This window comes from Parus major, chromosome 1 (assembly GCF_001522545.3).
Source record: "Parus major isolate Abel chromosome 1, Parus_major1.1, whole genome shotgun sequence".
NCBI lineage: Eukaryota > Metazoa > Chordata > Aves > Passeriformes > Paridae > Parus > Parus major.
In genome coordinates this window covers 104,588,693-104,601,201 of record NC_031768.1, presented here as the reverse complement: position 1 = coordinate 104,601,201, position 12,509 = coordinate 104,588,693, and the positions used below count along the sequence as shown (strand labels likewise).

At 37.9% G+C, this 12,509-nt stretch overlaps 1 protein-coding gene across 9 annotated transcripts in view; it reads right to left on the bottom strand.

The window, feature by feature from the left end:
- The window catches only part of ROBO2 (roundabout guidance receptor 2), an 867,116-nt gene that overhangs the window by 124,237 nt on the left and 730,370 nt on the right, over positions 1–12,509 (bottom strand). The gene's annotated exons all lie outside the window — the stretch shown is intronic.

Genomic DNA, 12,509 nt, shown 5'->3' with positions numbered 1-12,509 from the left:
CTAAAACTATGAGAATGTATAAAACTTAATACTATGTACTCCAACATGCAGTGAACTTTTATTCTCAATGCATTTAGATTGATTATACCCAGAAAAATATTTTCAGTTAAATTGTTATTATCCTGCAGAAGTCATGCCTAACAAAGTATTTTAGGCTCTGATCCAAAGCTCATTAAAGTCAACAGGATATTTCATGTTGTAGAAAATGTGTTTTGTTCCCAAATCCTGGTTATCAGCATAAATAGTTTACCCTTTCAATATAAATTTGTTAAATTATTTTCAACAACATTTCTTCTCGATGTCATACATTAAGTCACCTTGAATCTAGACTTGGCCTCAGATTCACACATATCAGTGAAACAGGAACACAAAACTAAAGACAGATCAAGACTTCAGGAGGTGTCAAAACTATTTCTCACTGTATACACAGTCATGACATAATTTTAGAAGGACTCATTTACTTTCTTTTTGTCATGCATTAAAGGCCTTATAGACTTGCACAGGAAACACATTAAAATCATATGGGAGAGCACCCTTAAATGTTTGGATGAATAAGAATGCAATGCAACAAATCAGAGGAATGTTGTCAAGCTCTATGAGCATTTTTAGATCCTTTGGGAACATGAAACTTAACTTTTTTTGTGTACACAATGAACATTGCTATTGGTTCCTTTGGTATAGGTTTGGAGAGAGAGTGCTGTGTTCTAGCAGACTTCAAAGCATCTTAACTCAAAGATCCCATATGGTGAAACATTTAAATTTCTGTTAGGTCTAACTAAAGCTCACAACATCAATTACAGCATTCCTAGCACTTCCAAGAACAAAAAGAAGTCAAGACATCTTTTCACACTCACCACAATACAACTTCTTTCTATATTCAGTAGGTCCATTTTATCAATTAGCAAGAAATAATTTAATAAAGACAAATTTGAGGCTAACCATTCTGCCAGAGTTAACATAAGCACATATAATACCCATTTCCTTAGGAGTTACACTTAATTGTATGTATATGCAGTACCTCAGATTAAACTGATTAATAAGAGATATGCCAAGGGGAAGAGTAAGTCGATGACATTGCAAACTTCAGAAACTTGTAGGGATAACTTTTTTGCCAGCATAGTGCCATTGGTAGTGGTGAGGGGGCAGGTAGTTATGATATTAGAGAACTTAATATGCACTTTCTGGAGAACTACACATCTATTACAACTACATTCAACAGCCACTAAAGAACATTTTTTCTAGACTGCTCACAAATTATGTCATTTTGCATGCTGTGCTGCATTAGTCAACGGTAAATAAAAATCACTGTTTTCATAAGACAGAAAAGGCAAATTGGCCCCCTTAAAAATCTCTAGAATATGACATTATCCCACAAGGATTTGTCTTTGGTGATTGCAGAGACAAGAGCAAATGCTTATTTTCTTGACAAGAGGCCAGCTCTAGGAGGCTGAAAATATAAATTTGTATTCAGCTCCTGTACGATGAGAAAACTAAGATCAGTTGTCACATAAACATGAATTGGATATCGGAATCAGGGCTATAAAGCTGGGCAACAATTAGCCATCTATGTAATTGATTTTTTCTCTTTGTACAACAGATAACATCACTGTTTCACTTTATGCTGGGCAGAACAAAACAGCCAGGCAGCAGGGCTCTATCTGAGAGAGGCTGCCTGAACAGGGATGCAGGCAGGCTGGGACAGGGAGCTCCAGCTTGCTGTGGGCTGCAGCTGACTCACTCTGCTTCCTGTCACGGATGTGCTGGTGCCGGCATGCCAGCCAGCTGCCTCCGAGGCTCCAGCAGCCTTTATCCCTGCACCTGCCAATCATGCACATTGTGCCAAGGCTGCTGGGTGGAGGAGCCAGCTGCATGGCATGCCAGGACGCAGGGTGGTGGGCACAGCCATCAGCTCCCGCTTGGGTCACCAAACGGAGGGTGGCGTAGACACGTCGCTGTCATGGTCCAGTTAACAATTACTTCAAGGACAGGTTCATCTCTCCCAGTCTGCTTCTCCAACAGGCAATACTTTTGGAGCACCCTGAGAGAACGTGCCATCTAGCAATTAGATTCATACATGGATGGACCCGTGGGGCACTAGAACCATCTGCTGTCCTGCAGTACTGATATGCTGCCCGTCAGTCATCTGTTCCACACCCACTGTCCCCAGAAGTCACCACAGTTCAGTGAAGGGCTTTGGCAGATGAAGCAGGCAGGAAGAAGAAAGGAGGAAAACTGGCTTTTAGCCTGACCCACAGCAACACAAACAAAATAACAAGGAATGAAGACTGAACATCTTTTAAATTTCTCAAGTATCCACCTGCTCTCAGCCTTGAACAGTGCCTTGTCTCCTCTCTGTCCTAGAGCCTCAAATCCCCATGGCAAGATGTTTTCACCTCATTTTCTGTGGAAGTTCATCTGGATTCACTCTCATCTGGATTAGTGCTTCTGAATAAGAAGCAGGGTCCTCTCTGCTAATACCAATCACAGAGAGTGTTTACCAGGCTCCTGAATTGATGACAGAATGGCAGAAAACCAGGGTGCAGTGGTTAAATTGCTCCTTAACGTTGCCAGTACATGAAGAAGGCTATGTCTTCAAAATATGTGTAGTCAAGAAACAACTTGTGACATACTGCCCAAATATTGCTTATCCTACCCAATTAATGCAGCACTGAGATAAAACCACAGGGCGTCAGACATCAGTTTCACATGTTTATGGACATCTAATTGATTTTAAGAACTTCACTTTGTTAAACATTTGGAGGTGCTTAACCTTTTGGTGCAGCTTAGACTTCAGCCATCAGACTGAGCTGGAAGAGGTCTTTTAAACAGCCAGTCAGTCTGTGCCAGATATAAACTAGCCACTTTTGGGCACCACGTTACATAATTTCTGTTCTACAAGTAATAGAGCAGGCCTGCCTTTAATTAAGCGAAGAGGAAGGGGCTGGCAGGGGACTGGCAAGGAAAAAAGAAAGAGAGAAACAAGAGGCATATGAGAAAACACTGCTGGTGAGGAAATTCTAATAGGAATTGGGTGATTTTGAGTGAAATCTGGCAGTCTCTGGCACATATGAATGCATTCATTGTTGCTAGTTCTGATTAATGACAGTTGTACAATAGTGTGCTGACAGTCACTGCCATACAGACACAATTTTTTTTTGATATGAAACACTGCTGAAAATGCAACCCAATCAGATTTGGCCCCTGAACAACATGTGCTATCATCACTGTACTGTGAATTGAGATTGATTGGTAACCAGCTGTGACAAAGTGGGAAAAAGAGCCTTGTCTTTTTCAAGAAAAGAAAAGAAGAAAAATAAAAAACTGAATTGTGTCAAAACCATTACCATCTGCTCAGCCAAACAGCAAATAAAACAAAACACACTAACTGTTTTTAAGTATCACAAATTAATGTACCGAGGTTGAATTCATGTGTTAACTTAAGCATCTAAGAATAAACTTGAATTGAACTCATTTTGCCATAGTTGGATTTTTTTCCCCACATTTGGAAGTGTATCTGTTCATACTCAGCCATCAGTCTTCCTCATTATTATCAAATAAAAAAAATAGACAAAAAAATTACTGAATTTAGATATATTTAACAATAATTGTTTTGTTTTTCTGCATTTGATATACATTTTCCACGGTGTTTCACAGAACCCCTAGTTTCTATATTTTCAAAAATGTGCATGCAGCTAAGCATAAAAAATGCACCTCTTTTGTTTTTAACATGCACAGATAGCAAAAATGCATCTGCAGCTGGAGCCATTACATTCCTAAAAATCCAAGTAGGCCTAACTGATAATACAAGGATGTACTCACTTTAGCAGTGTATTTTAAACTTCACAGAATGCACTGCTGACCTTGACAAATCCAACTCAAAAGTCTTATTTTTTGCTAAAGGGATATTGCAAGAGGAAAAAGTCACATCTAAAGTGTTAATAAATGATGCCACTGGGCTAAAAAAAATTGCATTAATTTATATCAGGTATATATTTTCATCTAAAACATTATTGTAAATGAAAAAATATTATATAATAAATTAGAATCTTTGTATGTACACATTATAGGCTTGACTTTTTTTTTTTTTTTTGAGATGGCACATAAATGACTTTGCTCAATTTTCTTTTGCCTGTTTGCCAGACTATTTTGCAGAACACGCACAAAGCTTCAAGATTGCTCACAAGACCGATGATTAGGGAGCCCAAATAGAGAGATGCTACTGGCCAAAACCAGGGAAAACAGGAGGTAGTTAAGGAGGCTTAAGCTTCTGTCTCCACTTCTGTTTTGTGGTGCTGGCACTTCAGCTCCCTGCATAGTGCCACAGCTTTTCCCTGGCTCCTGCACTCCCTGTGCCAGATGGAGGGAGCCAGAGGGAAGCTGCAGTGAGATGGGAAGTGTGAGCTGTTACCTGCTTCAGGCTTGTGTGATCCAGCAGCAGAAGGGAGAGCCTCCATGCCCACTGGCAATGCATATCCGACACAAGCTGAGTTTTTTCACTTCCATGCCATGCACTGGTAAGTGGGAGAAGCCAGAAGCCCAAACCTATATGGGTAACAGCTTTCTGGGGGAAAGATAGAGGAGTGTCAGGTTTTATTTCTCTAGCAAAACCTGAATCAGCAACAGTTATGGATATATTTGTGTGCACTGGTCTCAAATTACTCTGTTGTGCCCCTGAAATCAAAAGAAGCTTTTTGCTGGGTGGTTTTAAGACAATGCTTACAGCCATGATAAATAGAGCTACCAGTGAGTTATCTCCAAGGTACTGACAGGATGGTTACTCATCACATCTACATGTCCAGACACCCATTTATTTTTTGGCTCTGCCATTCATGCCAGAGAAAGGTAGAAGACAATCTTATATTACTTTGAATTTCTTTGTGTGATGCATATTTGCAAGCTGTAATATAAAATGGTTTCTATATTCTGTATTTCCTTATTCTATACAACAAACCAGGAAAAGTGCTGTGTGACACAGGCCACTATTCACTATTGTGACTTTTCTTCAATTGTGCTGATGCAGGTTCTGATTTAGTCCCAAACTTCTTATGTGTTGTGATCAGCAGATTATTTCAGTCTGTTAGAGTAGACACTTTTCAATTGCAAAAAAACCCACGCTGCACTGTGCTTTAAAGGAAAACTTTCAATAAAAATATCTAAATCTCATAAAATATGTGTACAACTGTTACAGTTACTGGGCCAACATTTGGAAACCATACCTGTGTCCAAGGAAATTGAGTTTTCCAAATTACCTGGATGCATTACACTCCACAGCACTGCTCTTACATGCAGACAGGTGTGACTGCACATACAAATGTGTACTGTCTTACAAAATCAGGAGCCACATGCTCAGAAGAGAACCAAGGAAGAAAACTGAGACTGGTTTTTGATTCTCTTTGAAATAATTTGGAAACAAAGAGCAGTTAAGAACAAAACACGTCTGGGAATCAATGACGCCGTAAATCCTGTCTAAACTTATGTAGGTTCTATCCTTTACCTTTACATCTCTGCTTGCACATGGAAGTGTACTCATAGGGAATTACCACATGGTAATTACACAAAATAGGCTTCTGATTTGATTTTAGTTCCAGACAGAGCTTCACATTTCAGAAACTGGCGCGTTGGTGGAAGTATGATCTAAGAGACCTCGTAATAACTTGGCATGGAGACCTGTCCTCCCGTCACCAGGAGTAGTCCTTTCCCTCACAGATGAGATACATTTGTCAGGCACTTGGGGAGATTTATATTATTAATGCCTATGTCATAAATTCATCCCTCAGAAAAGTACCCTTGATGCTCAGAGTTATCTGGTTTTGTCCATTTCAGCTTTTGAAAAATTTAAATGTTACTGCAAGGACTGGAACAAAGTAACAGAGTAAAAAGATCTGAGCCCAGACTGGCATCATGTGCCCACCAAACTTGGCTTGACACATTTTCTTAACATGAGTATGCAGATCACGAGTAGTTTGAAATAAACAGAATTTGTGTTTGCCTGTTTATTGTTATTTGCCTAAAGCATATGAAAGATTACTATGAAGTTGTCAGAGAAATTAAATATTTCCTAATCTGTATTTCAAATCAGTAACCAAGCTTGAAGTGCTAATTAAAGATGAAGTCATGTTAATGTTGTAATGAAAGTGCCTTCAATACTGCAGTTGAGCCAGAAGTCATATTCTTAAAAAGTACATTTTGCTAGTTAAGCAATTATCAACATAGAACTTACTGATAGGGACTTTAAGTGGTTTTTAGGCTTAAAACTTTACCATTAAAGTGTTTTCACTGACAGTGTAAGTTAATTTGTTTTTAACTCAGATGGCAAGTTTTGTATCCCATGAAGAGAAGGAATGTCTTAGAGGAGAAGAAATCCCTGCAGGCCAGACATTCCAGTAGCATCAGTGGTTAGAGCTCTTGAATCTTACTCCCACTTGGATATAACTAACAACATCCTCCTCCCTGTTTTCCTGAGGCTTTCATGGAAAAAAAAAAAAAAAAAAAAAAAGCATAGTTAACAATCTTTATTTTTTAATTCTATGATTTTAATGGTTAATATACTGATAAGAGAAAAAAGTCTACCTTAATATTCTAAAAATTATAAATCCAGTACACAAACCATGTGATTACAAAGCTTTTACACAGTATACTTTACTTTTTTTGATACTAAAGAAATATTTAAACACCAGTAGGAGTATTTTTAATTAAATTCTGTGTTACATTTCACTGTGTCCCCTTTCTGCAAGACTATTTTTTTACTGCAGCCTTCTGTGACTGGAAAATTCAGATAAAACCATGTTTGAGGCTACTAAAACTGGCATTAAATTTTGTTTCTGAACTCTTCTAGTGGCTTCATTAATTCTCTGAAACTTGACTATTTTAGGCTGCAGAATAAGGAAGAATAAAAAGAAAGAAGAACATTCTTCTGTGAAAATACTGTTTCTAATGCACTGTCAGTGATCACTTCATAGATCACCAATAGTTCACACAGCATAAAGAGAAAACATGCAGGCAGGAGTGCCAGTTGACACAATTCCTTTATGGTTGCTGTCCATGGAGTTGTAAAGCTATTTTTCCAACCTTGACCCTTATGTAAGTAACTGGAGAGTATTGTCATGAATCTGCAAACAGACTGGCTGAAACAATAGCTCTTCTTCAGCTCTGTGGTGAGAACTGACACTTAACATGAAGGCAATTTATATGTCAACGTTATTAACTGTTTCTCTGCTGATCACTCCAGCAGAGCCACACATCTATGCTTTTCCTCACAGCTTTTAATATTTCAGACAAATGGAATGGCAGGCAACTCCTGGGTTAGACTATAAACCTCTGGGGGAACTGTGGGACGATGCAATTATAGGACTTTATTCTATGTCAAGTTTTGAGGGATTTAAAACGTAAAAAAATGCTCTCATTTACACATTCACTTGGGCATGTACTCCTCATACAAGTGTAAGGAATATAATTCCACCTGCAGAGCAGGAAGGGACCAGTGACAGGCAAGACAGCAATCAGAGAAAAGGGACACTCGACCGAAGCGCTACAGGAAGGGCCATCCCACCATCACTGGGGTATATCATCTTCATGCCATATACACAAAAAATTAACCAACCCCTGCATCATTTACCTCTCATCACCTCCTGATCTCTCAATGGTATCCCTGATTTTACACAAGTTTTCTCAAATGGCTCAACATAACAGATGAAAAGATGTTTTATGCTGCACTCGACTGAGATCTGCCAGTGTTCACTCTTGCTCCATAGACTCTGCAAGTTACAGAGCTGCTCTCTCTTTGCCAGACAACTACAACAAAATCCTCTGCAAACCTCCTCTCCTGCCTCCAGATGTATGTAAGGATACAAATACCATATTAAACCTCTGTCTTTCATTGTCTCTTTTTGACAAGCTATTAAGAACATCCAATCTTCTCCCCTATGCTCCTCATAAAAGGACTAATCTCTTCTTAATGCTTTAGCTTAAGGAAAAAAAGAGATGGCATGCAAATCATACAGGATCTAACCAGAGATGACAAATGGTACATGTGATATAGCTCATATGAAAAACATCCTTCTCTCCCGACCCTTTATTTAAAAGCGTTAATTGTTATTAATTGCAATAGAAATTTGGTGATGTAACCAAAGATTATATTCATTACACTACTAAAATACACTCTTTACTCTAATTAATTTTCAATACACATTAGACTGCATTTTCTTACAATCTGCACAGATATTAACTCGAACAAAGCACACTGCGCTGTAGTGTTATTAACTCATATTTCATTGAAAGGTCATTCTCCCCTTGGTTGTATCTAGAGGGGGCTGGAGTTAAATACCTCAATATCCTATCCACAGAATATAAATGGAATTATGGAGCACCACTGTTTATTCTTAAAAATTACTGCTTCTCTTGCTTACAGAGTCTTATCTTGTGGTCATGATGTGGTGGGTATGTGCAAGGTGTCCACCAAAGCCCTCATGAGAGAGCAACAGCTCTGCAGACATCAAGGTCAGTGAAGAAAGGAGGAGGAGGAACTCCAGGCACGGAGTCCTCCTCACTTCCTGAGGAGGAAGCAGTGGCAGAGACAGGGTGTGATGAACTGACCACAACCCCCTTTCCTTGTCCAGGAAGAAGGTGGGGAGAGGGTGTGGTTCAATTTTTCACTATCCTATTCTGATTAGGTTGAAAAAAAAATTAACTAATTTTTCTCCAGGTTGAGTCTGTTTTGCCCATGACACTAACCGATGAGTGATCTCCCCCTATTCTTATCTTGACCCATGAGCCTTTCATTATATTTTCTGCCCCCAGTCCAGCTGGGGAGGGAATAACAGAAAGGCTTTGGGGGACACTTGACATCAAGCCAGGGTCAACCCATCACAGTGGGGAAATGTAAATGCAAAACTTCTCAGGCTATCAGGCTCTTTCTGGATCTCCTAAAAAAAATTCCAGCTTTTCTTAGTTCATTAGGTTCGCTGTCAGTTGTGTTTAAATCCATTTCAAAGAGTTGCATCTGGAAGACAGAGAGATTTTCTAAAACGTTGTGTTGTACTCCTAGTTTTGGGCTCACAAGAAACCATGGAGGAAAGCAGTGAAATTACAGGTGTTCTTTTCATTAAGCTCTATCAGAAGTGTGGCAGCACTTCTACCCAGACTATGCATAAAAAAAAAGCAGCCAGTTTTAAAAACAGCAAAACCTTCACAGGCTTGTGCTGTTGCAGCTAACACAGACCTTAGAATACATTAACTCTCTGTTTTAAGAATGCTTATTCCCAAATAATTTTTAATGGACGTTCCTAATCTCCAGCAAATAAGAAAGCTTACTGCGCTGTTTATGATTTTCACTGCTGTGTGTCACTGTTCGGTTTCATTTAATAACCTACAATCTCTTAGCACTTAGCAATGTACCTTGTGTAAAGTACACACCACTTTCCTTCTGAAGTATCACTCTTGGTTTTTCTGCCCACACTCCCATTGTGTGGGTGGCATATAAAACAAATACCTCTTCCTGCTGGTGCAGTTGCCACTTTTCATCTCTAGTACAATATCCATCTAATCAGACAGTGCCTGTAAATGCAACTTAAAAGAGCAGGTTGTAATTTCATTAAAGATGTATTTACTGAGCTAAAACAGCTGTTCTGGGCTGGAATGCAAAAAAAGGCCTATGTGATTGCTACTCAGTCATTTTTAAGGCAACTGAAAAATACATTTGCTGAGCTAACCTCACTCTCCCGAAGAGCTGGCACTGCTAACTTCTTCTGTATAAAAGGTTTAAACAGTTATTATAGTGTGTCATAAATTTTGACTTGTAATTGAAAATCTCTTCACTTCCTAAAAAAAAAAAAAAAAAAAGTACTTATTACTTGCTATATAATTACAGACCATGCAGCTGCTCTCCTCGGCTTCACTAGAAAATTTGAAGACATGAAACACTGTACAAACCTTATTCAAATGTTATTAAATTGCTACTCATAGATCTGCCACTCTCATGCTGTAGGCTCTCAAATAATGTCATTTTCTCTCTGTTACCAGGACTAAAATGTAGATGAATAAAAAGTTAATCCAGGCCATATTGATTCCCTACCACACAGAAGACCATCAACTCCTTGGAAAGAAAGTATAATCTCTATTTCTGCTGAGCAGACATCAAAGGAAAAGATACCTGAACATGTGCCTAGCAAAAAAATTTGATGCAAGAAGAAAAATTTTATTTAATTTTCAGTAAGTTTTAATCATTATGCATGGCCACAATTGTCTGAGTCAATTTGACACAATCTTTGTACCATTTCCTTGTGCCACTTATAATGAGAAAAAACTCTGTTCATGGAATAGTGAACTTCATATTGCAGCCAAAGACATAGGACTGATGACCCCAAAACATCCTGTTCACCTCCAGTAGTTTGACATGAGTCATACTTGATTAACTATTCCCCACCCTTTTTGTACTGGGGAGGCTGTTGTGTGAGGCAGAACTCTTAGAGCAATTAAAATAAAATATACACCATGTGCCTCTACCTCTGATTAACAGTGCATTTCAGTCTTGGGTCACTGATTTGAAGTGGACAGCTTCTGGAAAAAGGCTTTACATACCCCAGACTTCACACTGGATTTGATTCTCCCTGTTGGTGCAGTAGCAATGTTTAGATCAACAAGATATTAATTTGCTGGGACCAATTTAGGCTCTAACAAGAATTTTAAGCACTGAAGAATGCAAATAATTCTTTATCACAGTGGTGCAAAAGAACTATGGAAACAGTTATCATACATCACTCACACTACTGTTTTCACCTAGTAATTATCATTTTTTTAACTCCTGCCCATTCATACACAGAGGAGCTCCATGACATGTATCACAGTTTGAAATCTCAAATCAGGTCTACAGGATCTTGGATAAGTAACTTCCTTTGACCACTAGTGAGACCAAAGTTTCCCAGGCATTTTAAAAATTGCTACTCAAAGAACCACTTTAAGGCTTTAAATTCAAAATACAGACTATCATAGTTGGTTTAGATCATCAGTTCAAAACAACTGAAATTGGGAATTACGTTTTGCATCATCAGAATAAACTGCCTATTCTCAGATTTGAAGCATGGTTATTTATATACTCCTGGGCAATTACACAATTTGACAAATAGCCAAATTATTTTTTTTATAAGGACTCATGTTTTCAAACATAGTAATTTCTTTAGAAGTTGAGTTTTTTTTCTCATTTAATCCAATTGCAACTGGAGATGCTTACAGTCCATCAGGGACCTTTATAATCAGGACTTTAAAAGCCTGAAATTATTTTCCAATTACTACTCAACACACCAATTGGTGAAGCAATACTGTTCACATTTGTCACCAGAAATCACTGGAATCGCTTTTCTCTTTGCTTGCCACATGGGTCACTAAAACAACCTAAAACAAGATAAGGTGGAAAAACAGACAAGGATTTCTGAAAGACTATGGATCCACTATCACTGATTCTGGCATTCACCAGGAGCAAATTACAGAAACAAAACACAAAATACAAAAATTCAGTTTGTCCCACTTTGCTGCCACTAAACCAGACACTTTTGAAAACTGAATCAACAATAGACACATTTAAAAATCTGCAGTAATTGTTGAAACAGATACCTACTATAATTGTCTTGCAATCTAGGGATGACACCAAAATGAAATTATTGAGAAAATGAAAACAGACAGATGTGCAAAGAACACTGTTAGCTGTAGAAACAGGAAATTTATATTGAAAGTTGTAAGACAAATAGCTCAGAGATCTGCTCAGAAATATTTTTGCATGTAGGAAGAATAACAAAGGGAAATTCTTGAGGGCTTTATTTATCATTGTAGATGCTAAAACTCTTAAAATACAGGAGCTGAGAAGCTGAAATATAATTTGTCTTTCACCTAAAAAAAAATCCCTTAATTTCAACACGGAAAAATCACTTTGATATTCTTTGCTAATTTATAAAATTTTGATATCATCACTTTCTCATCCATCCATTCATTCAGACTATACCTGGGCAAATTTATTTGCTGGTATTAAGTAAGTCCATAAAAAAACCCAATAGCTTTTGTTTTAGAGGTTCCAAGTTTATCTTCCTTGATTTAGCATCATGAAGCATGGTTTGGAAATGTCCACTTTTTGAACAGGGAAGATATGCTCACATATTGTGTTATATATTTCTATAGAATAGAAAGCACACAATGCTAATTATCAGAGGCATTTGCCTCCAAAGTGCAGATGTTAGAGAAAAAGAAGGGATAGGGTCACTAAAAATATTTAATAGAAGTGCAATCCAACCAAAGACATTGTGGGTTCATCATCTATTAATTCTGCTTATGAGACCTAGAAGGAGACATGATTTAAAACAACAGAAGCAGCACAAAGACAAGAATAAATCACAGAAACACAATGTATTTACTGTGGACTACTCTACAATACATACTTAAAGAGCAAGCAAAGAGAAAAATCCATCTTGACATCCAAAAGTCTTCTCTTGAAAATAATATTTTGTGTATTACATTCACACATATCT